At 45.0% G+C, this 21,981-nt stretch overlaps 1 protein-coding gene across 1 annotated transcript in view; it reads left to right on the forward strand.

The window, feature by feature from the left end:
* The first annotated feature begins 7,139 nt into the window (after window positions 1–7,139).
* LOC105465000 (stonin 1) overlaps window positions 7,140–21,981 on the forward strand; it is a 64,613-nt gene continuing 49,771 nt past the window's right edge. The window contains exons 1-2 of the mRNA XM_011713177.2: window positions 7,140–7,224; window positions 7,677–7,862. The gene's annotated coding sequence lies outside the window, so the exon portion shown is untranslated. The remainder of the gene's footprint in view (window positions 7,225–7,676; window positions 7,863–21,981) is intronic.

Below are 21,981 nucleotides of genomic sequence, written 5' to 3' on the forward strand. Positions count from 1 at the left end.
GGAGAATTGCTTGAACCTGGGAGGTGGAGGTTACAGTGAGCCAGGATCGCACCATTGCACTCCAGCCTGGGCAACAAGAGTGAAACTCCGTCTCAAAAAAACCCACAAACAAGAGGCCGGGTGCGGTGGCTTATGCCTGTAATCCCAGCACTTTGGGAGGCTGAGGCAGGCGGATCATGAGGTCAGTAGTTTGAGACCGGCTTGGCCAACATAGTGAAACCCTATCTCTACTAAAAATACAAAATTAGCTGGGTGTGGTGGCACCCACTTGTAGTCCCAGCTACTCGGGAGGCTGAGACAGGAGAATCACTTGAACCTGGGAGGTGGAGCTTGCAGTGAGCCAAGACCACAACACTGCACTCCAGCCTGGGAGACAGAGTCTGTGTCCCCTCCCCTGCCCCCAAAAAGAGGAGATTCTCAGTCTATGCACAGAGTAGGGATTGAAATCTGCATAGGAGTGAAAAACAGAAAAAAAAAAAAAAAAAAGACTTTTAATTAATCCTTCATTGCAGGCCAGGAGTAGTGGCTCATGCGTGTAATCCCAGCACTTTGGGAGGCCAAAGCAGGTGGATCACCTTAGGTCAGGAGTTCAAGACCAGCCTGGCCAACATGGTGAAACCCTGTCTCTACTAAAAATATAAAAATTAGCCGGGCCTGCTGGTGCACTCCTGTAATGCCAGCTACTCGGGAGGCTGAGGCATGAGAATTGCTTGAACCCAGGAGGCAGAGGTTGCAGTGAGCCGAGATCATACCACTGCACTTGAGCCTGGATGACAGAGTGAGACTGTGTCTCCAAAAAAAAAAAAATCATTCATTGCTTTCTGGAGAAGATGGAATTTTCAAAATTGAAACAAAACTTCCTGCTTTTTCCTGATTATATATTACACACCTATTGTTGAAAATCTGGAATACTGGGCCAGGTGTGGTGGCTTACACCTATAATCCCAGCACTTTAGGAGGCCGAGGCAGGAGGATCGCTTGAGCCCAGGAGTTTGAGACCAGCCTGGGCAACATAGGGAAATCCCATCTCTATTAAAAAGTGTATATTAAAATTTTTTAAAATTAGGAAAATGAAAAGTATCAGGAGCAGAGATTTAGCTATTAACGTTTTTGCTTGTTCCTGCTTTTTATTTCATGCATATATAAATATGCTTTTAATTAAAGTGGGCTTACGTTACAAGAAATTCCGAGTGAGAAAAAAAGTTGGAATTGTGTTATAAGAAATTTCAAATGAGGCCTGGCTCAGTGGCTCATGCCTGTAATCTCAGCACTTTGGGAGGTTGAGGTAGGTGGATCACTTGAGGTCAGGAGTTCGAGACCAGCCTGGTCAACATGGTGAAACCCTGTCTCTACTAAAAATGAAAAAATTAGCTGGTTGTGGTGGCGAAAGCCTGTAATCCCAGCTACTGAGGAGGCTGAGGCAGGAGAATTGCTTGAACCCAGGAGGCGGAGGTTGCAGTGAGCCGAGATTGCCTGGGCAACAGAAGGAGACTGCATCTCAAAAAAAAGAAAAAGAAAAAAGACATTTCAAAGGAGAAAAAAAAGGTATTTAATAGGAAGAGGGGGAGTAAATTACCTGGTTGCACAGCTCTGGAGGGCACCATTCACACTGTGTTCAATAGCAAACCCAGCGATCTTGGGTTGAAGGGGTAAGAGCCTCCAGGCACACTTTAAGAAACTGTTAAAAAACCGTTGTTTTGTCATATCCTTGGTTGCCACCACCCCCCTCCCCCAATTTAGTTGTTACACACAATACTCAATTTGCAAAGCTGATACAACTGGATTCTCCATTGTTTTTTGTAAGAAACTGTATCAGTTCAACTAACACAGATACTTTTTTTGGGGTGAGGGAAGCAAGGAGGGGGAGGCAGGGGCAGAGTCTTGCGCTGTCACCCAGGCACCCAGGCTGGAGTGCAGTGGTACAATCTCAGCTCACTTCAGCCTCTGCTTCCTGGGTTCAAGGATTCTAGTGCCTCAGCCTCCTGAGTAGCTGGGACTACAGGTGGATGCCACCATGCCTGGCAAATTTTTTGTGTTTTAGTAAAGATGGAGTTTCACCGTGTTGCCCAGGCTGGTCTTGAACTCCTGAGCTCAGGCAATCCACCCAATCCACCCACCTTGGCCTCACAAAGTGTAGGATTACAGGCATGAGCCACCATGCCCGGCTTAACTAACACAGATACTTTTTAACAACACAACCACTTTCTAAGTTCATTACCCTTTGAAACAAAACAAAACAAAACTCAGCTACACCATTTCTAAACAAAAGTGAAAAATAATTGAAGACCCAGTTAGCTAAGAAAGCCACCAAAAGAGTTGGAACAAAAGGCTCTCTCCAAATGGCTATGAATTTAAGCCTTTATAATTCATAAAGAACATATGAATTCAGAAAGAAAAACGTGCAGTTTATGGTTTGATGTAGCATTAACCCTGGAAGTTGCTCTCAGATCTTAAAACGCTTCAAACTCTTCTGTTACTTTTACATATGAAGATAGCGACATATTTGATGATGGCTAAGAAAACATCTGGCAGAGCCATATTAACAAGGGAATAGTTTGTTTTATGATAGAAGAGGAAGCTTCTGTTCTCGGCTAAGAGCCATGTCCTCAGATACCATGGCAATAAATGGAAAGCTTGTCAGTAAGTGGTTGCCTCTTTGTCTTAAATTTTTAAGCAGTTTAGTAGTTAGCTCCAAATTAGGAAATTAACTGGCAATCAAAGCATTGGAGCAGGAAAACCCATTATAGCTCTTCCAAATCTCCAAAAAAAAAAAAAAAAAAAATGGTTAGAGAGCATTAGGATAACTCTTTATAAGAAGAGGAATATGCAGGGCGTGGTGGGTCACGCCTGTTAATTCCAGCACTCTGGGAGGCCGAGGTGGGGGGATCACTTGAGGCTAGGAGTTCCAGAGCAGCCTGGGCAACATGGCAAAACCCCGCCTCTACTAAAAATGCAACAACACCAACAACAAAACTAACTGGATGTGGTGGCACGTGCCTGTGGTCCCAGCTGCTCAGGAGGCGGAGATGGGAGAATCACCTGTGACCAGGGAGGTGGAGGCTGCAGTGAGACAAGAGTGTGCCACCACATTCCAGCCTGGGTGACAGAATGAGAACCTGTCTCAAAAAAAAAAAAAGGGGGGATTAGAAGAATCAAAATAATCGACTGGTAGATGGAAACATACTGGAATTTGTTGGCTTGTTTGCAGGTATAGGGGCCTCAAAAGGTATCTCCTCATATAGAACCTTTGTGTTTGTTTTACCAGTGGCTTTAATTATCTCTCAGCTCAACCCCACTGCTTCCCTAAACACTAGATAGTAGTGGAATAACTTAGTGGTGACATCTTATAGGCCCAAGAATAGAAATAGCACGGATCAGTTAAGAACAAAATGTCATTCACATACGTCTTGCTGAGATGGTGGAGAATGTTCTTCCTTTCTTCAGCTTTCCTATATTTCTTTAGGAGACCTCTTGTATTGTGGTAAATTGTCAACATGTCTCATGTAGTTATTCTCATGCATGCCATCTTCCTTAACAGCAACAGATGTGAGGCAGGAACTGTGCCTTATACTTACTCCCCCACAGTGCCTAGGAGAATGTCTTGTACACAGTAGGGTTTCAATAAATGAAAGCTGGATACATTTTAGGAATCAAGCCAAGGGACTGGCCAGCTGTAGCAATGATCAATGTGGCTCAACTACACTCAAGAGTATCCCATCTCAGGACAAAGGACAGTCAAAATCTTGAGCCATTCTGAACTGATTATCATACTCCTAAGTATCATTGATTTCATTTGGCATTTTCAGTGAAGATGTGGGCTTTTTATTTATCTTTGGAATTTTCCATCCAAAGAGTATTTGGGTTTACTTATAGCTAAAAAAAATAAAAATAAAAATAAAAAAAAAAACTGTGTGTGTGTTTGTCAAACATCAGAGCAAAATGCACCATGTAGTCAAGATGGTGATTTTTAAATTTTTTTGATTTCATTTTAACTATTTTAACTATAAATATATATATATATATATATATATATATATAGAGAGAGAGAGAGAGAGAGAGAGAGAGAGAGAGAGAGAGAGAGAAAGACAGAGAGATGAAGTCTTGCTCTGTTGCCCAAGCTGGACTACAGTGTTGTTATCTTGGCTCACTGCAACCTCCGCCTCCTGGGTTCAGGTGATTCTCCTGCCTCAGCCTCCTGAGTAGCTGGTATTACAGGCGCCCGCCACCACTCCCTGCTAATTTTCGTATTTTTAGTAGAGATGGGGTTTCACCATATTGACCAGGCTGGTCTTGAACTCCTGACCTCGGGTGATCTGCCTGCCTCAGCCTCCCAAAATGCTGGGATTAAAGGCCTGAGCCACCATGCCCAGCCAAAAAACCATAGTTTGAATGAGTGTTATAATGTAAATAGAGATTTGCTCGTGCCAAGTTTTTAGAGAGGAATGTTCCTACGAAGCATTTAGGACTTAGCCCTCCCCTTGAATGTATATTAAATGATCCTGACAGCTTCAGCTGACGTGAGTTTTGAGGAATTCCAAGCTAATCACCTATTAGGTCATTATCTACAGATACTTTGGGGATGTCTCGTTAAACAGTTGGGAAGTTCTAAATATTTCCATGAAAAAGCTGCCAGGAAAGAGAAATCTGCTAATAAAAAGGAGAATGACATAGTTTGAGGGTCTACTTATTGTAAAGCAAGAGACAGAACAGTAACTGGAGTAAAATGAGGTCACAGCTGTGATGAACGGCTGTGGTGGCTTAACTATTGAGGCCAGGCTAAGCTGTTTACCACCAGATTTTGATACAAAGGGACACTACCAGAAAGGATCCTTTGGAAATACGTGGTGGAGTTTCAAGAAATAAATCTTCATTCATGAAACTGGCAACCTTTGGGGCAATGCTGCATCACACAGAGGGGGAAAGCCTGTCCTTTGCAAAAGACAAAATGGTTTTCAACCAACTGTATTTAGTCTTTAGAAAATTATGGGCCTATTTGCTTTGCAGAAGTGTCAAAGATTCCAAAAGAGATTTCTTTCACCAGGTGGCTACCCACTAATAAAGGCCCTACTGCTTCTTTCAAAGATGACAGAATTTAAAAGGTGCATACAGAACGCTGTAAATGCAGTGATGATTACTGTTTGTCAAATGTGGTGTTGCTTCCTGCATGAGTCCTGTCTCCAGTTAGCCGTGGTGGTTTCTGAGATGAGCTGACCTCTGTGGAAGACCCACTGGTGAAAGGTGGGCTGGACATAGGACCCAAAAGGTTCAATTTGGGGGTTCAATTTGGGGACCCCAAAATGCCTGGGGTCAAAGCATGAGGACAACAAAGAGGAGTTGCCACTTCTCTTTTTCTTCCCTTCCTCCTCGTCCTGCTTCCTGTGTCCTTCTTGCTCCACTTCTCTCAGCTCCTTACCAGGGTCCAGTACCTGTCTGTTTCCATGGAACAATCTCTGACAAGTTAACCAGCCAGTCAGTTGACTTCCTATTCCCTAGGCTCTCACCTGCCCTTCCTCAACTCTTAACCATTACTGGAAGGTAGCTGGAGGAAATGAGAAGCTGAGGAGAAACCAGTGCCTTTTTCTGTGTTTAGGATATATTAAGCATAAGCACAATTAGTAGTTTTATCTGAGAATAAAAGTATCCTAAATAGATCCTGGCTGTGTGATTTCAGGCTTTCGAGAAGTGCCCTCTTGGAATGTCACTTTCCTTCCTCAAAGCCCTGAGGGCAGGTTCTTAACACTGGCTGGGGGTCAAATAGGGTACTGACTATATTTCCATTTCACCAGGGAACTCCAAGGTCAAAAACAAGGCTACACCTGAAAGAACATTTAAAAGAGAATTACACTGCTATGCAAATACAAGGAAGTGTTCACTCATTTTCACCAACTCGATGCACTGCCTATGAGTTAGCTCAGCTCCTCAAGGAAATTTATGATTAAAAAAAAAAAATTCATTTCCTTTCCACTTTCCAGCATAGTACTTCAAGTTGAGATGCTCACCGGGACCTCCTAACCCCTCTCCTTGGATGCAACCGCTTTCTTCCCAGGTAGTCCATCCTGCACACTGTTAAACTAGTATTTCTTATTTGTTATTTCGAATCCTCAAGGATTCACTGGGTGCCTATTGTACACCTTCGCTTAAAAACTTTCAGGGATTTCCTATATTCTGCTTCATTCCCAGCTCCACCTTCCCATCTAAACATTGCCCACTTCCCCTAAGCCTTCCAGTCCTGCCAACCTCCAAAGCACCATGCCCTGGGACCTTAAATGCCCTTTTCTCTCCCCTCTGAGCCTGTTCAAACTCAGCTCAGTCTCCCGTCCTGGGTTTTGGGGAGGGTGCCTTCATTCTGACTGGCTCCCACTGAGGCAGCCCCACTTGAGGAAGAGGCTGAGATGCCAAGTGACTTGCCTAGAGTCATTTGCCAGCAGGTGATGGAATAGGGACTACGAGCCACCCTGCAGCCTCTCCTGGGAGGACAACGCCCCTTCTCCCTCTCCCTGCACCCTGCAGGCAGCACAGAGGAGGCATCTGGACGCGTTTACCTCCTCCCCGCCCCCACAGCTTGGCCCTCACTAAGCTGTCTTGTGTCCTTCCTCCTGCTGTGATTGATTCGCCCAGGAAGGTGGGGCTTTAGTAATTCTTAGTTCTCCTAATCACAAGGTGGGGGGTAGGGAGTGGGGAGTGGGGTGAGGCGGGGGGTACAAAACAAAACAAAACTCCATGAAGCAACTTAGAAAGCACGACCGCAAAGGCCCTCCATCATCCCCACCCAGAGGTAAGGACAAGGTCTGGGGGTGCTGGGTGACTTCAGACCTCCCAAGGGTCCAAGCTATCTGCTTCAAGGGGGCATCGAAACGTAACTCATATACTTGCCCCCCCGCTCTGCCCCCCGACTTTTGCGGGAGGGAGCGATCTCCCCTCCTCTGGGAGGCTGGAGACTCGGGGACAGAAGATGCGCTGGAGGGAAGAGAATGGAGCGTCGGACACCAGAAAAACTTGGGGGGATTCGGGGTGGGAAAGAAGGCGTGAAGAGAGAAGGGAGGCTCAGCAGGGGAGGAGGGGCGGGGGCGGGAGCGGGAGGAGTCACTGAGCTGCGGCCGCCCCTCCCCGCCCTCCACTCGGCGGCCCCGGGCCCTCCTCCCCCTCCTCCTCCTCTCCCTCCTCTTTCTCCTCCTCCCGGTGTGGATGGCTGCAGCCAGAATCGGAGCTCCAACCGCGCTGCTGGTGAGTGACCAGCCCCGGGGGACAGAGACGGAGAGGCCTGGGACCCCCCTCTCCAGGGTGGGGCCTCCTGCCGTCTCTGGGAAAGTTTGCGGGCGCCCCGGGACACGGGCGTCTCCAGGGCCGCTCGGCGCCTCCCCATCTCCCCGCGCCCGCCCTGGCTGCCCCCAGGGGCGCCCTGGGGCCCGCAGAGGGGTGGCCCCCCGGCAGGGACTCCTCGCCTCCCCTCTGTTCTGAGGCTGCTGCTGGGACCGGGGTCTGACTCTAAAGAGAAAACTCAAACAGCAAAAAAAAAAAAAAAAAAAAAAAAAAAAAGAATATCGACTAAGTTCCGTGGGCGAGGGCCGGGGCTCGTTCTCACCCGCGCGCGGCCCCTCGACCTCTCGGACCCGGGCCACCAGCTCTGCGTCCTTCACGCCTCCCTCGGGGCCTCTGTGTCTCTCTCCCGCCCCCAGACTCCCTCCTCTTTCTGGCTGCTGTTATTTGGGCTGCTGCCCCCTTCCCGCTCCCTGGGACCTCAGCTGGGACCTCAGCCGGTGCCTGCAGCCCGGAGTCCCCACCTGCCTTGGAAGGCAGGCAAGGAGTCAGGCCACCGGGCCACAGCCGCGGGGGCACCACACTGGCCCAAACATTTCCTGCAGGTAAGACCATTCACTGGGTATCGGGGTTGGGTCCCTTGGGCCCACAAACCTCGTGGGTACAGGGAAAAATTAAAATATATTCCTCCTTAGGAATGCACTGTTTCTGTTGGTTTGGCATCTTTTTATTTTTAACCCCTCTAACTGTGCTTTCTTCTAATAATAATGATACTTCATGTAATTAGCGTTTCTAATATCTAAAGACAGAAGAAGGAAGAAAATAATAAACGGAAGAGAGAGAATACTTGCTAAAAATACTAATTTTTGACTTCAGTCCACACCCGACTGTTTTCCTGGGAGATAGAAGTTCAGTGTAGTTTGTTTTCAGACTAACCGCAAACACGATTACAGCCTCCTCCAGGCTAGAAGTTTTAATTTGCCTGACATGCACCACACTGTTGGTATTCCCAGCCTGGCATTCCCGTCTGCATAGCTCCAGTCTCCCTCCCAACTCCCCCACTCTCACTTTCTTTCTCATAAAAGGGAGCTGTGAAAACAAGGCAATGGGAGAGGCTCAAATGAGCTGGACCACATAATAAAAACAGCCCTACTTATTTTAATCCTGAAGCTATGGCCTCCCCTAGACTCTGATTGGGTGGAAGAAATGTTTAGTTCATTTATGTGGTTTTTATGTCAGTAGTTATTATGATTGAATCAGTGTTTCCATGACAGGCTTGCTTCTCTGGGCACGATGGGGAGCCTATTAATTCTCAGATGGGTCTGGACAGATCAAGTCTGGAGTCTGGAGAGATTTTTCAGGGCTTGACCTGGGGCTGATATTGCAAACCTCTGCACACTCAGAACCAGAGCAGCCTGGAGCAGCCTGAGCTGGGGTTTTCTTCCACGTGAAGTGGGAAGAAAAAGCTCTACCAAGGAGCGAACTGTGTGAGCGTGGTTGCTGGGGGATGTTGAATTTTTACGTTTTTAGGAAGAACACACTTCTCAAAACTTTAGCCACTCCTGTTTCCATACAAACAATAAATGTGGTAGTAACAAATGTAGTAGATCATATTCTGAACAACTCCTTAAAAAACAGGTCCAAGTATTGGACCATTTGGAAATAAAGATTTTATTTTATTTGAGTTCTACTGGAAATAAAAGTTTATGTTAAAAAGGATGTAATTCACTTCTCTCCACTGATTCAGTTTGACAGTTCCCCATTGGTATGAATCAGTTATGTTTTACTGTGGTCTCAAAACATTATTAAGGCAGGGCACGGGGACTCATGCCTGTAATCCCAGCGCTTTGGGAGGCTGGGGCAGGCAGATCACTTGAGGTCAGGAGTTCGAGACCAGCCTGGCCAACATGATGAAACCCTGGCTGTATTAAAAATACAAAAGCTAGCTGGGCAGCATGGCGGGAACCTGTAATCCCAGCTACTCGGGAGGTTGAGGCAGAAGAATCGTTTGGACCTGGGAGGCGGAGGTTGCAGTGAGCTGAGATTGCACCACTGCTCTCCAGCCTGGGCGACAGAGCAAGACTCTGTCTAAAAAAAAGAAAAAAAATAATAATTGATAGGCAAATGTTGTGACTTCCATTCAAAAAGTAAATCCAAAAAAAAGAAGAAAAAAAAAAGTAAGTCCATAAATTCTGAACTTGTTTGGCCCTGTTGCTTAGAAAAACAATGTACTGTGCTCAGATAAAAATCTTTAGTCTCTTCCTCTTCCTGAGAATTTTTAATAGTTCACTTAATATCCTGTAAGTCAACCTTATACAGTTTAGAGAAAAGTTGCCTTTCTGCCTTGTCCAGCTTTTGCACCACCTCATGAAATATTGTTAAACTGGATGGTTTGCCATGGGCACAAGAGTCTGCCCAGCAGTCCGAGGAGAGGCTGGGGATGTAATGAAGGCCACGGGGGCCTGGACCTAAGGAGCAGGTGGTCAGGATGGTGAGATGAAGGCTGTATCTCCAGACAGCCACAGAAAGCAGCCACTGATCATCTGGACAAGTCAGATGAGTTGGAAATATCAATACATGAAGTGTGGGACTGGTGGAGAACAAGGAAGGAAGAGATGGTTAAGAAGCAAAATGATACAAATAAATAAAAAAGGAAAAGGCCAGGCACAGTGGCTCATGCCTGTGAAGTGCCAGGTGTGGTGACTCATGCCTGTAACCCTAGCACTGTGGGAAGTGGAGGCCAGAGGATCGCTTGAGGCTAGGAGTTAAGACCAGACTGGGCAACAAAGTGAGACCCCATCTCTTAAGAAAAAAAAGATGGGCTGGGTGCAGTGGCTTCTGCCTGTAATCCCAGCACTTGGGGAGGCCGAGGCGGGCAGATCATGAAGTCAGGAGTTCGAGACCAGCCTGGCCAACATAGTGAAACCCTGTCTCTACTAAAAATGCAAAAATTAGGTAGGCATGGTGGCAGGTGCCTATAATCCCACCTACTCAGGAGGCTGAGGCAGGCGACTCACTTGAACCTGGGAGATGGAGGTTGCAGTGAGCCGAGACCATGCCACTGCACTTCAGCCTGGGCGACAGAGTGAGACTCCATCTGAGAAAAGAAAAAAAAAAAAAAGATGTACACCGGGCTCAGTGGCTCATGCCTGTAATCCCAACATTCTGGGAGGCCACACGGGTGGATCACCTAAGGTCAGGAGTTCAATACCAGCCTGGCCAACATGATAAAACCCTGTCTACTAAAAATATGGAAAATTAGCTGGGTGTGGTGACAGGCACCTATAATCTCAGCTACTCAGGAGGCTGAGGTAGGAGAATCGCTTGAACCTGGGAAGTCGAGGTTGCAGGGAGCCAAGATCGTGCCACTGCACTCGAGCCTGGGCAACAAGAGCAAAACTCTGTCTCAAGAAAAAAAAAAAAGGAAAAAAAAGAAGATGTAAAGTAGCCCAAAGGAATACTATGTGACCTTTTAAAATCGTGTTGTATAAGAATGTTGAATTACACAGGACTTTTGTGTGTGTGTGTGTATGTGTGTGTGTGTGTGTGTGTGTGTGTGTGTGTGTGTGAGACAAAGTTTTGCTCTGCTTGCCCAGGCTGGAGTGCAATGATGCGATCTCGGCTTATTGCAACCTCTACCTCCTGGGTTCAAGCGATTCTCCTGCCTCAGCCACCTGAGTAGCTGGGACTACAGGCATGTGCCACCACGCCCGGCTAATTTTGTATTTCTAGTAGAGACGGGGTTTCTCCGTGTTGGTCAGGCTGGTCTTGAACTCCCGACCTCAGGTGATCCACCCGCCTCAGCCTCCCAAAGTGCTGGGATTACAGGTGTGAGCCACTACGCCTGGCCTGGAGTTAATTTTTAAAAGCAAATTATAAAATAGAAAGCACTATAATTTTACTCTTTGAAAAACTTCCAGAAAATACTGGAATTATATGCATCAAAATGGATGGTGAGAGTATAGTTGTTTTTTTATTTTCTTCGTACTTGCATTTCTCAAATTTTATAATAATAATAGCTAACATTTACTGATAACTAAGCACTTACATATGGTATTTCATTTGAAAACTCTTTGAGGTAAGTAGTACTATTATTTTCATTATGGAGTTTCAGAAACTAGAACCAGAAGGGTAACTCATCCGAGGTCACACAGCACTAAGTGCTGGAATCAAGTGTTGAATTTAGGTCAGTGGCTAAAGTCTATGCATCTCTATCACTACTGTCTACCATCTCCCTGCACATGTATTATTATTATTTTAATTATAAGGAGAAAGTAGAAAAGGAAAGTGAAAATGTTTCATGCATTAGTAAGAACTGATGGGCACCGTGGCTCGTGTCTGTAATCTCAGCACTTTGGGAGGCTGAGGTGGAAGGATCACTTGAGTCCAGGAGTTCAAGACTAAGTAGGGCAAATTAGTCAGGCATGTGGCACATGCCTGAGTCCCAAGTACTCAGGAGGCTGAGCTGGGAGGATCACCTGAGCCTAGGAGATGGAGGCTTCAGTGAGCTATGGTCACGCTACTGCACTCCAGCCTGGGCAATAGAGCGAGACCCTGTTTCCTAAGGGGTGGTGGGGTGGGGGTGGGACGGTGGGGAAACAAACAAAAGCAAAAACAAAAACACACTGATATGTAAAATGTAAAATGCCTCCCATCTCTTCCAGCTCCCCCAGTCACTTCTCTTAAGAAGTCTTTGGTAACTGCTCCAGATTTAGAGGTAGCTCACCCCTTCCTTGCAAGCTAGCTCTACTCACCAGAAGAATCCAGAATTCCATGGAGGCTTCCTGGCCAGCCTGGAATTCCAGGAACCTTAGGGATTCTGGATCAATCCTCAGTACAAGGCAAGATTTTTAAAGTAGATCAGGCAAATTATGTCTTTAGAGCTCTGCAAATTACAGGGTGTCATTGTTCTTTGCGGCGGCAGGACAGTGTGATGGGTAGAAAGACCTGGGGAAAGCACCCCCAGGCTTAAATGTACCTGTGTGTTACATGGAATGTCAGGGTAAGTCAAGGGTTTACCATGGAATAAGAAAGAGAAAAAAAAGCTCATTGCTGGATGCTTATTACTGTGAAAACACAGCAACAGATTATCTTTTGAAAGCTTGGCTATGTGGATGATCCCATGCATTGGTGAGTTTGACTGATTGGGTGAGATGGAAATATTTAGTGTGAGCGATTCTGGGGAGAGCTCTGGGGAAAAATGCTGACATCCTCTACTACCATGTCCCCTCATAGGCAAGCTCCTCCTTGAGAAGGGATCACTCATCCATTCTCTTTGTGGAAGGTACCTTGAGATCCCTAGAAGGATCAGCATTCTTAGAGCCCCTGGCCCATTACATAACAAACATGCCTTAAGAGGAAGGCTTTCAGCTGGGTGCGGTGGCTCATGCCTGTAATCTCAGCACTTTGGGAGGCCGATGTGGGGGGATCAACTGAGGTCAGGACAAGAAATCTGATCACATATGGTTGTCACTTTATTATAATCTGCCTTCTCCCCGGTAGCTTATAAGATTTTCTCTAAAATGTTCCACAGGTATGTCTAGGTATGGATTTAGAAAATTTTATCCTACCCAGCAGTCAGTGAGCATTTGTGATTACACAAATTTGTGTAGCTGGGCATGGTGGTTCACGCCTCTAATCCTAGCACTTTGGGAGGCTGAGGCGGGCTGATCGCTTGAGCACAGGAGTTTGAGACCAGCCTGGGCAACATGATGAGACCCTGCCTCTACAAAAAATATAAAAATTAGCTGGGGATGGTGGCGTGCCCTGTGGTCCCAGCTACTTGGGAGGCTGAGGTGGGAGGATAACTTGAGCCCGGGAGGCAGAGGTTCCAGTGAGCTGAGATCAGGCCACTGCACTCCAGCCTGGGTGACAGAGCGATATCCTGTCTCAAAAAATAAATCAAAAAGCCTAAAAAACAAATTTGTGAGGATTTGTGATTACTCAGTGAGCTGTGTGACCTTGGGTAAGTTGACAGTTTCTCTCAGTCTCATCTATGAAATATAAATAATGATAGTATCTATGACAAAGATATTGTGAAGAGATAGTGCATGAAAATGTTAGAGTAGGTCAGGTGTGGTGGCTCATGCCTGTAATCTCAGCACTTTGAGAGGCCAAGGTGGGCAGATCACCTGAGGTCAAAAGTTTGAGACCAGCCTGGCCAACATGGTAATACCCCATCTCTACTAAACATACAAAAATTAGCCAAGCGTGGTGGCAGGTGCCTGTAATCCCAGCTACTCGGAAGGTTGAGGCAGAATAGCATGAACCTGGGAGTCAGAGGTTGCGGTTAGCCGAGATCGTGCCATTGCACTCCAGCCTGGGTGACAGAGTGAGATGCCATCTCAAAAAAAAAAAAAAAAAAAAAAGTTAGAATGATACCTGCTATATAAGGAAGAACACAAAAATTGTTAGCTATTATGATTACTTTTATATTTTTTCAGAATTTCTGAGCCATCTTGGATTTGACCAGTTTATATAAACGTTAGTTTGTCTAGTTGCACACACATAGAAAATCCTGTTGAGATTCTCTTTGAAATTGCGTTCAATTAATACTGACATCTTTTCAATGCTGGCTCTTCCTAGCTTCTCATTTTATTCAGGTGAATGATTACTGGTGATTTCCCCTATAAATGTCTTCTACAACTTTTGCTGTATTTACTTCTTTTAGATTTTGTTGATATTTTAAACAATACCTTTTGTCCTAGTATATTCTCTAGTTTACTTGCTGGCCCATAGAAGCAAACATTGCTGATTTTTTATTTTGTTTTTTACCCAGCATCCCAGCTGATTCTCTTATTAGTTCTAATAGTCTGCATATAGATAATTCTTGAATTTTCTATATAGACAATCATAAAACAACAATAATTTATCTCTTCCATTTCTGTGACTCCTACCTTTTTCTTACCTTATTGCATTGGGGTAGATGGTCCAGGACAGTGTTCAATAGAACTGTGGTGGCAGGCACCCTTGTCTTTTTACTGTCTTTAACTTTAACTGCTCTTAAAGTTTCTCCATTAAGCATGAAGTTTGCTTAAGGTTTCAGTAGATAGTCTTTATTAAATTAAGAACTTTGCTCTTTTCTTAATATTTTATAACAAGGTAAAAATTATATCATGACTGAGTATAGATTTTACTTAATACTTTAATGTCTTTTTCATAACTATATGAGATGATCATTTTTTCTTGATATTACAATGTGATAAATAAGTGTATTAATTATGTTGAAACATATGTACATAAATATACATATACAGGTATATTATTCTGCAGGGTATCAGTTGCTAGTATTTTATTTAGGATTTTTGCAAATGTTCGTAAGTGAAGTTGTTCTAGAATTTTCTTTTTAAAATATTGCTCTGGCTGGGTGTGGTGGCTCACGCCTATAATCCCAGCACTTTGGGAGGCTGAGGCGGGCAGATCACCTGAGGTCAGGAGTTCAAGACCAGCCTGGCCAACATGGCGAAACCCTATCTCTACTAAAAATGCCAAAAATTAGCTGGGCATGGTGGCATGCACCTATAATCCCAGCTACTCAGGAGGCTGAGATTCGAAAATCACTTGAACCTGGGAGGTGGAGATTGCAGTGAGCTGAGATTATGCCACTGCACTCCAGACTGGGCGATAGAGCAAGACTCCATCTCAAAAAAAAAAAAAAAGAAAAGAAAAAGAAAATTGTTCTTACATTGTTTGGTATCAAGCTTGTATTACCCCTATTAAGTAAGTTGAGTGGCTTTTCCTCTTTCATATATGTTTTTCTTTTTTTTTTTCCTTTGAGACGGAATCTTGCTCTGTTTCCCAGGCTAGAGTGCGGTGGCACGATCTCTGCTCACTGCAACCTCCGACTCCTGGGTTCAAGCAATTCTCCTGCTTCAGCCTCCTGAGTAGCTGGGATTACAGGCATGTGCCACCACACACAGCTAATTTTTTGTATTTTTAGTAGGGACAGAGTTTCACCATGTTAGCCAGGATGGTCTCGAACTCGTGCCCTCATGATCCCCCCACCTCAGCCTCCCACAGTGCTGGGATTATAGGTGTGAGCCACGGTGCCTGGCTGGCATATATGTTTTTCTTAACTAGTTTGTAAGAGATAAAGATTATATGTTTCTTAAAATTTGTTAAAACTCATTATGAAATCATCTGAACCACTTATAAAGGATATATGGGTTGAGTTTTTGGTGATTCAGTTTCATAAATGATTAGTGATGAATTCAGGTTTTCTTTTCTTTTTTTTTTTTTTTTGAGACAGAGTCTCACTCTGTCACCCAGGCTGGAGTGCAGTGGCGCAATCTCGGCTCACTGCAAGCTCCGCCTCCCGGGTTCACGCCATTCTCCTGCCTCAGCCTCCCGAGTAGCTGGGACTACAGGCGCCCCCCACCACGCCCGGCTAATTTTTTGTATTTTTAGTAGAGACAGGGTTTCACCGTGTTAGCCAGAATGGTCTCGATCTCCTGACCTCGTGATCTGCCCGTCTTGGCCTCCCAAAGTGCTGGGATTACAGGCGTGAGCCACCGCACCCGGCTGGATTTAGGTTTTCTATTCCTTCTTGATTCAGTTTTGATAATTTAGTTTAGATGATCCATTCATGTGTTCTTAGACTTCTTAGCATAGTTATTTGTAATTTTCTCTTAGGGCTTTATAAATACTGCCTCTATCTTTTTTGTTTTTTAATTTTTTTAATTACCTTTCCTATGGTGCTGAGAATCTAGCTTATATTTCTTATTATTTATTTGAGACAGAGTCTCACTCTGTTGCCCAGGCTGGAGTGAGTGGTGTGATCTTGGCTCACTGCAACTTCTACTTCCAAAGTTCAAACAATTCTGTTGCCTCAGCCTCCCGAGTTGCTGGGATTACAGGTGTGTGCCACCACACCCAGCTAATTTTTTTGTATTTTCTGTAGAGATGCAGTTTCGCCATGTTGGCCAGGCTGGTCTTGAACTTCTGGCTTCAAGTGATTCGCCTGCCTCGGCCTCCCAAAATGCTTGGATTATAGGGATGAGCCACTGCTCTCGGCTTATTTATTTATTTTTTAGAGACAGGTGACAGCAGTGTCACTCACTGCTGGAGTGCAGTGACACCAACGTAGCTCACTGCAGCCTCAAACTCCTGGGCTCAAGCTATCCTCTTGCCTCAGCCTCCCTAGTAGCTGAGACTACACGTGTGCACCACTATGCCCAGCTAAGTTTTGTATTTTTTGTAGAGATGGGGAGGTCTTGCTATGTTGACCAGACTGGTCTGAAACTCCTGTCCTCGAGTAATCCTCTTGCCTCAGCCTTTGAAAGTATTGGGATTACAGGCATAAGCCACCACTCCTTGCCCTTTTATTATTCTTAATATTGTTTATTTGTGACAACTCTTTTTCTTTATTAATATAGAGGTCTACTACTTAGTCTTTTCAAATAAACAGCTTGTTCTTGTCTATATTTTTTGTTTTTCATTATTTTTACTTTTATCTACATTTCTTCTGTTTCTAGCTACTTGAATTCATGCCTAGCTTACTTTTTGTTTTTCAGTAAATTTATTTAAATCTATAAATTTACCTCTAAATACTGCTTTAGCCACATCATACAAGTTTTAACATGTGTGTGGTGTTATGATATATGTTTTCTCTTTTGAGATGAAGATGGAGTCTTGCTCTGTCACCCAGGCTGAAGTGCAGTGGTGTGATCTTGGCTCACTGCAACCTCTACCTCCTGGGTTCGAGCGATCTTCCTGCCTCAGCCTCCTGAGTAGCTGGGACTACAGGGGCATGCCACCACACCAGGCTAATTTTTGTATTTTTAGTAGAGACAGGGTTTCGCTCTGTTGGCCAGGCTGGTCTTGAACTCCCAACCTCAGGTGATCCACCTGCCTTGGCCTCCAAAGTGCTGGGATTACAGGCATGAGCTACCTTGACTGGTCCTTTTTTTTTTTTTTTTTTTTTTTTTTTTTTTTTTGAGACAGGGTCTCAGTCTGTTGCCCAGGCTGTACTGGAATGAAGTGGTGTGATCATGGCTCACTGGCTCACTGCAGCCTCGACCTCCCTGACTCAAAGTCATCCTCCAGCCTCAGCCCCCACAAGCAGATGGAACTACAGGCACGCACCACCACGCCTGGCTAATTTTTGTGTTTTTGTAGAGACGGGGTTTCACCATGTTGCCCAGGCTGGTCTTGAGCTCATGGGCTCAAGCGATCCCCGGGCCTCAGCTTTCTAAAGTGCTAGGATTACAGGCGTGAGCCACTGTATGCATTTAACCTCATTTCTTACATGTACTACAAGCCTGATTTCCAATTTTATAGGCCACTCATTTTCTACTGTTTGCCCAAGCAGATGACAAGCTTTCTGGCTGTTTTCTCAGATTAGTAAATGATGTTCCTCTAGACCTATTTCACATATGGAGTAGCTTTTTATGACCTCCAGCTTTTTGTAAGTGCCTCACTGACAGCTCATGGTGTAAGGTGACCATCTCCTGGACCCCTCTCACCGCACATATGGTCATTAAAGCCCCAGCCCCCAGCTATTCAGGCCTCTTGCTGCTGTGGATTTCTCTGTGAGCCCCTTGGCCTCAGCTTCCATGCACTGACCTAACTTCCACTTCCCTGTAGTTCTGGTACCTGGAGATTTCTACTTTATCTAAGTTTTAGATGATATTTTTGTTATCATATTTTTGTTCAGTGCTTTGAAGTGTTTGGATGGGAGGATATGGTGTTATGATATATACTATTTTTTGTCCATGGTTCCTGGCTCATAACGCCCCATAGCCCTTGTTACAATTTTTTTGTTGTAACGTTGGATGTGTTAGGCCTCAGAGGCAGCCCTCTGAGCTTCTCCTGCCCTCCTTTCACTTACCCCAAGGCAGGAATCGAATGTTCTGCCTATGACAGTGTTACGCCCAATGCCCTGGAGGAAGGAATGCTGACATTGTGAAGCTTCCGTAAAAACCCGGGAGGACTGGGTTCATGGAGCTTCTGGATAGCTGAGCACAGGGAGGTTCCCGGAGGATGGTGCACCCAGGCAGAGCACGGAAGGGCCGTGCCCTTTTCCTCATACCGCCCTACACATCCCCTCATCTGTATCTTTTGCAGTATTCTTTATAGTAAACCAGTAAATCTAAGTAACTTTCCCTGAGTTCTGTGAGCCGCTCCAGCAAATTAGGTGAACCCAAGGACCACGGTCTTGAGCCTCAACTTGAAGCGGGTCAGTCAGAAGTTCCTGAGGCTTAGACTTGTGACTGGCATGTGGAGAGGGGCAGTCTTGGGAACTGAGCCCTCAGCCTATGGGATCTGACACTATCTCACGGTAGACAGTTCATTAGAGGACACCCAGCTGGTGTCTGTTGCTTGGTGTACTTGGAAAAAGCCCCCACACATTTGGTCACAAGAAGTCTTCTTCTGTATTGGTGATTACTATGGTGTGAGAGTAGAGGAAAAACACGGTTAGAGAGTTTTTCCTATATGGAGGGATATTTCTACCCAATCTGTCATACTGACTGAGATTCTTAACTCCTAATTTAAACGTTTCTTTTGGGCTGGGTGCGGTGGCTCACGCCTGTAATCCCAGAACTTTGGGAGGCTGAGGTGGGCAGACTGCTTGAGGTTAGGGCGTTCAAGACCAGCCTGGCCAACATGGCGAAACCCTGTCTCTACTAAAAATACAAAAATTAGCTGGGCATGGTGGTGTGTGCCTGTAATCCCAGCACTCAGGAGGCTGAGGCAGGAGAGTCACTTGAACCTGGGCGGGGGCGGAGGTTGAAGTGAGCTGAGATCCTGCTACTGCACCCCAGCCTGGGAGACAGAGTGAGACTCCATCTCAAAAGAAAAAAAAAAGTTTATTTTGTTATATGTAAAATAGAATACAGCGAAGTAGGCCAGGTGCGGTGGCTCACACCTGTAATCCCAGCACTTTGGGAGGCTGAGGCAGGTGGATCACTTGAGATCAGGAGTTTGAGATCAGCCTGACCAACATGGTGAAACCCCATCTCTACTTAAAAAAATAATAATAATACAAAATTAGTCGGGCATGGTGGTGCACACCTTCAGTCCCAGCTACTTGGGAGGCTGAGGCAGGAGAATCACTTGAACCTAGGAGATGGAGGTTGTAGTGAGCTGAGATCACACCACTGCACTCCATCCTGGGTGACAAGAGTGAAACTTCATCTCAAAACACACACACATACACACACACACACACAGAATACAGCAAAGTAAATACATGTACATTGGCTCCTGCATGTGAAATCTCCTGCTACTAAGAGAATGCGGCAGAGAAGAGGTCTGAATAAATAATACTGTGTGCCACTGCCACCATCTGAAACCCTGCACCCTTACTGTGGTGTCTCACCCTCAACTGTCCAATGTTTTCAGTCCAGAAAAGTCCTGAATTTCCCAACCATGCTTTCCAGTCCCTAAATGCTGTCCTTTAGATTCTCTATAGTAGATCAAAACCTCATGCTCAACTACCATCTTAACTTACATCTATGTTGAAAAGAAAAAACCTGTGGAAAAATTCCTATTGTCCTTGGATGTGAAGATGATGTTCTGTTTCTGCTGGGCATGCATGTGTACGTGTGTTTCTAACAGTGCAGACGTTTACATTGAGCAATTGATTCTTTACTTGTGGCTGATTCCATCTCTGGGATTGTTGATCAATATTAGTGGAGCCTATTTATAATGCTGAAAGAAGTCTACACATATATATTTTCCCCATAGTCCTTGGCCTTCTCCTCTGGCCCTTTTAACAGCTTTATCAGTGTCCCTCTGTCAGTGACAATGGGAAAGAAATGGGCTTTGGAGTCAAGCAGATCTGGGTTTGAATCCAAGCTTTGCCACTAATTAGATACGTGACCTTTGGCAAGTTACTTAACACCTCTGGGGATAAATTGTCTTCTTTGTAAAACAGTAATAACAAAATCTACCTCAAAAGGTTCTGAAGATTGAGATAACTGGAAATAATATAACCTTATTGTAAGCATTATGTTAATGCTCACAAATGTTAATTTCCTCCCATCATCTCCACTCCCCTACTCTGATTCTTTCAAAGTAGAATTATGTTTCAGGAGGCCTAATCAGGCTAGGCATGGTGGCTCAAGCCTGTAATTCCAGCACTTTGGGAGGCCCAGGTGGGTGGATCACTTGAGGCCAGGAGTTCGAGACCAGCCTGGCCAATGTGGTGAAACTCTATCTCTATAAAAATACAAAAATTAGCCAGACTTGGTGGTTCACGTGTGTAATCCCAGCTACTCAGGAGGCTGAGGCACAAGGATTGCTTGAGCCTGGGAGGCGGAGCCAATATCGCACCACTGCACTCTAGCCTGGGCGACTATCTCAAAAAAAAAAAAAAAAAAAAAAAGGTCTAATCAGAGACCTTTTGGGGAGTGGCCATGGTTACTCCTAATATCTTGACTTTTTTCTTTTTTGGGAGACAGAGTCTCACTCTGTTGCCCAGGCTGGAGTGCAGTGGTGCAATCTCCGCTCACTGTAACCTCTGCTTCCCGGGTTTAAGCAATTCTCCTGTCTCAGCCTCCTGAGTAGCTGGGATTACAGGCACCCGCTACCATGCCCAGCTGATTTTTGTATTTCTAGTAGAGACGGGGTTTCACCATGTTGGCCAGGCTGATCTCAAACTCCTGACGTCAGGTGATCCACCTGCCTCGGCCTCCCAAAGTGCTGGGATTACATGTGTGAGCCATTGCACCCGACCATATCTTGATTTTTTTGGTAATCAATTTAGATTTATTTTGGATGAATTTCCTGAAACTTTTTGGACAGCCAGTTTATTTTGCTTCTGTACAAGCTATTAGTAGGCCTCCCAGTCTATTGCTGGATCTTTCTATAAAGTAGCTGTGTTGTTACTAAGAACCATGTCCCTCTTAACCAGAAATAGCTCTTTGCCTTATTTGTTGGTGCTCCTGCCTTTTAGGAGATAAAAACTCTTTATTTCATTTTTAAAGATATCTTTTTTTTTTTTTTGAGATGGAGTCTTGCTCTATCGCCCAGGCTGGGTGGGATCTCGGCTCACTATAACCTTCTGTAACCTTTGCCTCCTGGGTTCAAACAATTTTCCTGCCTCAGCCTCCCAAGTAGCTGGGACTACAGGCATACACCACCACACCCAGCTAATGTTTGTATTTTTAGTAGAGATGGGGTTTCTGCATGTTGACTAGGCTGGTTTTGAACTCCTGGCCTCAGGTGATCTACCCGCCTCGGCCTCCCAAAGTTTTGGGATTTCAGGCATGAGCCACCGCTCCCGACAAAAATAACATTTTAAATGCAAAGACCCCAGAGAGACTATGTAACATGTAAATATCAGCTAGATCCACTTCTGGGACTAGGTTTTCCCAGGAGGGATCATGAAGTCCCCAAGTGATTGAGGAGTAGGTGGGGGTAGGGAATCAGCAAAGGGGTGGCTGGAGGAGATAGAAAAACTGAAGGTATTTTTTTGAGAATTTTACAAGACCTAAAATCTGCCTGTTTTATAGCAGTCATTTATCTGGGCCCTGTGGAATCTGTATTTGGCTCAGAGCATGTTGCTTTTTGCAAGTGTCTCATCAGAAATAATAATAATGACGATAGCTATGACTATTCTTTTTTTTTCTTCTTCGGATTGTGTGTGTGTGTGTGTGTGTGTGTGTCTGTCTGTCTGTCTGTCTAGACCTCTGATCATGACTTCTTAAGTAGAGGAAAAGGCTATCATGAAAATAAAACATAATTGGAATTATGGATTTGCCTTCATGTAAATATCTGTGG

The sequence above is a fragment of the Macaca nemestrina genome, chromosome 13 (assembly GCF_043159975.1).
Source record: "Macaca nemestrina isolate mMacNem1 chromosome 13, mMacNem.hap1, whole genome shotgun sequence".
NCBI classification, from domain to species: Eukaryota; Metazoa; Chordata; class Mammalia; order Primates; family Cercopithecidae; genus Macaca; species Macaca nemestrina.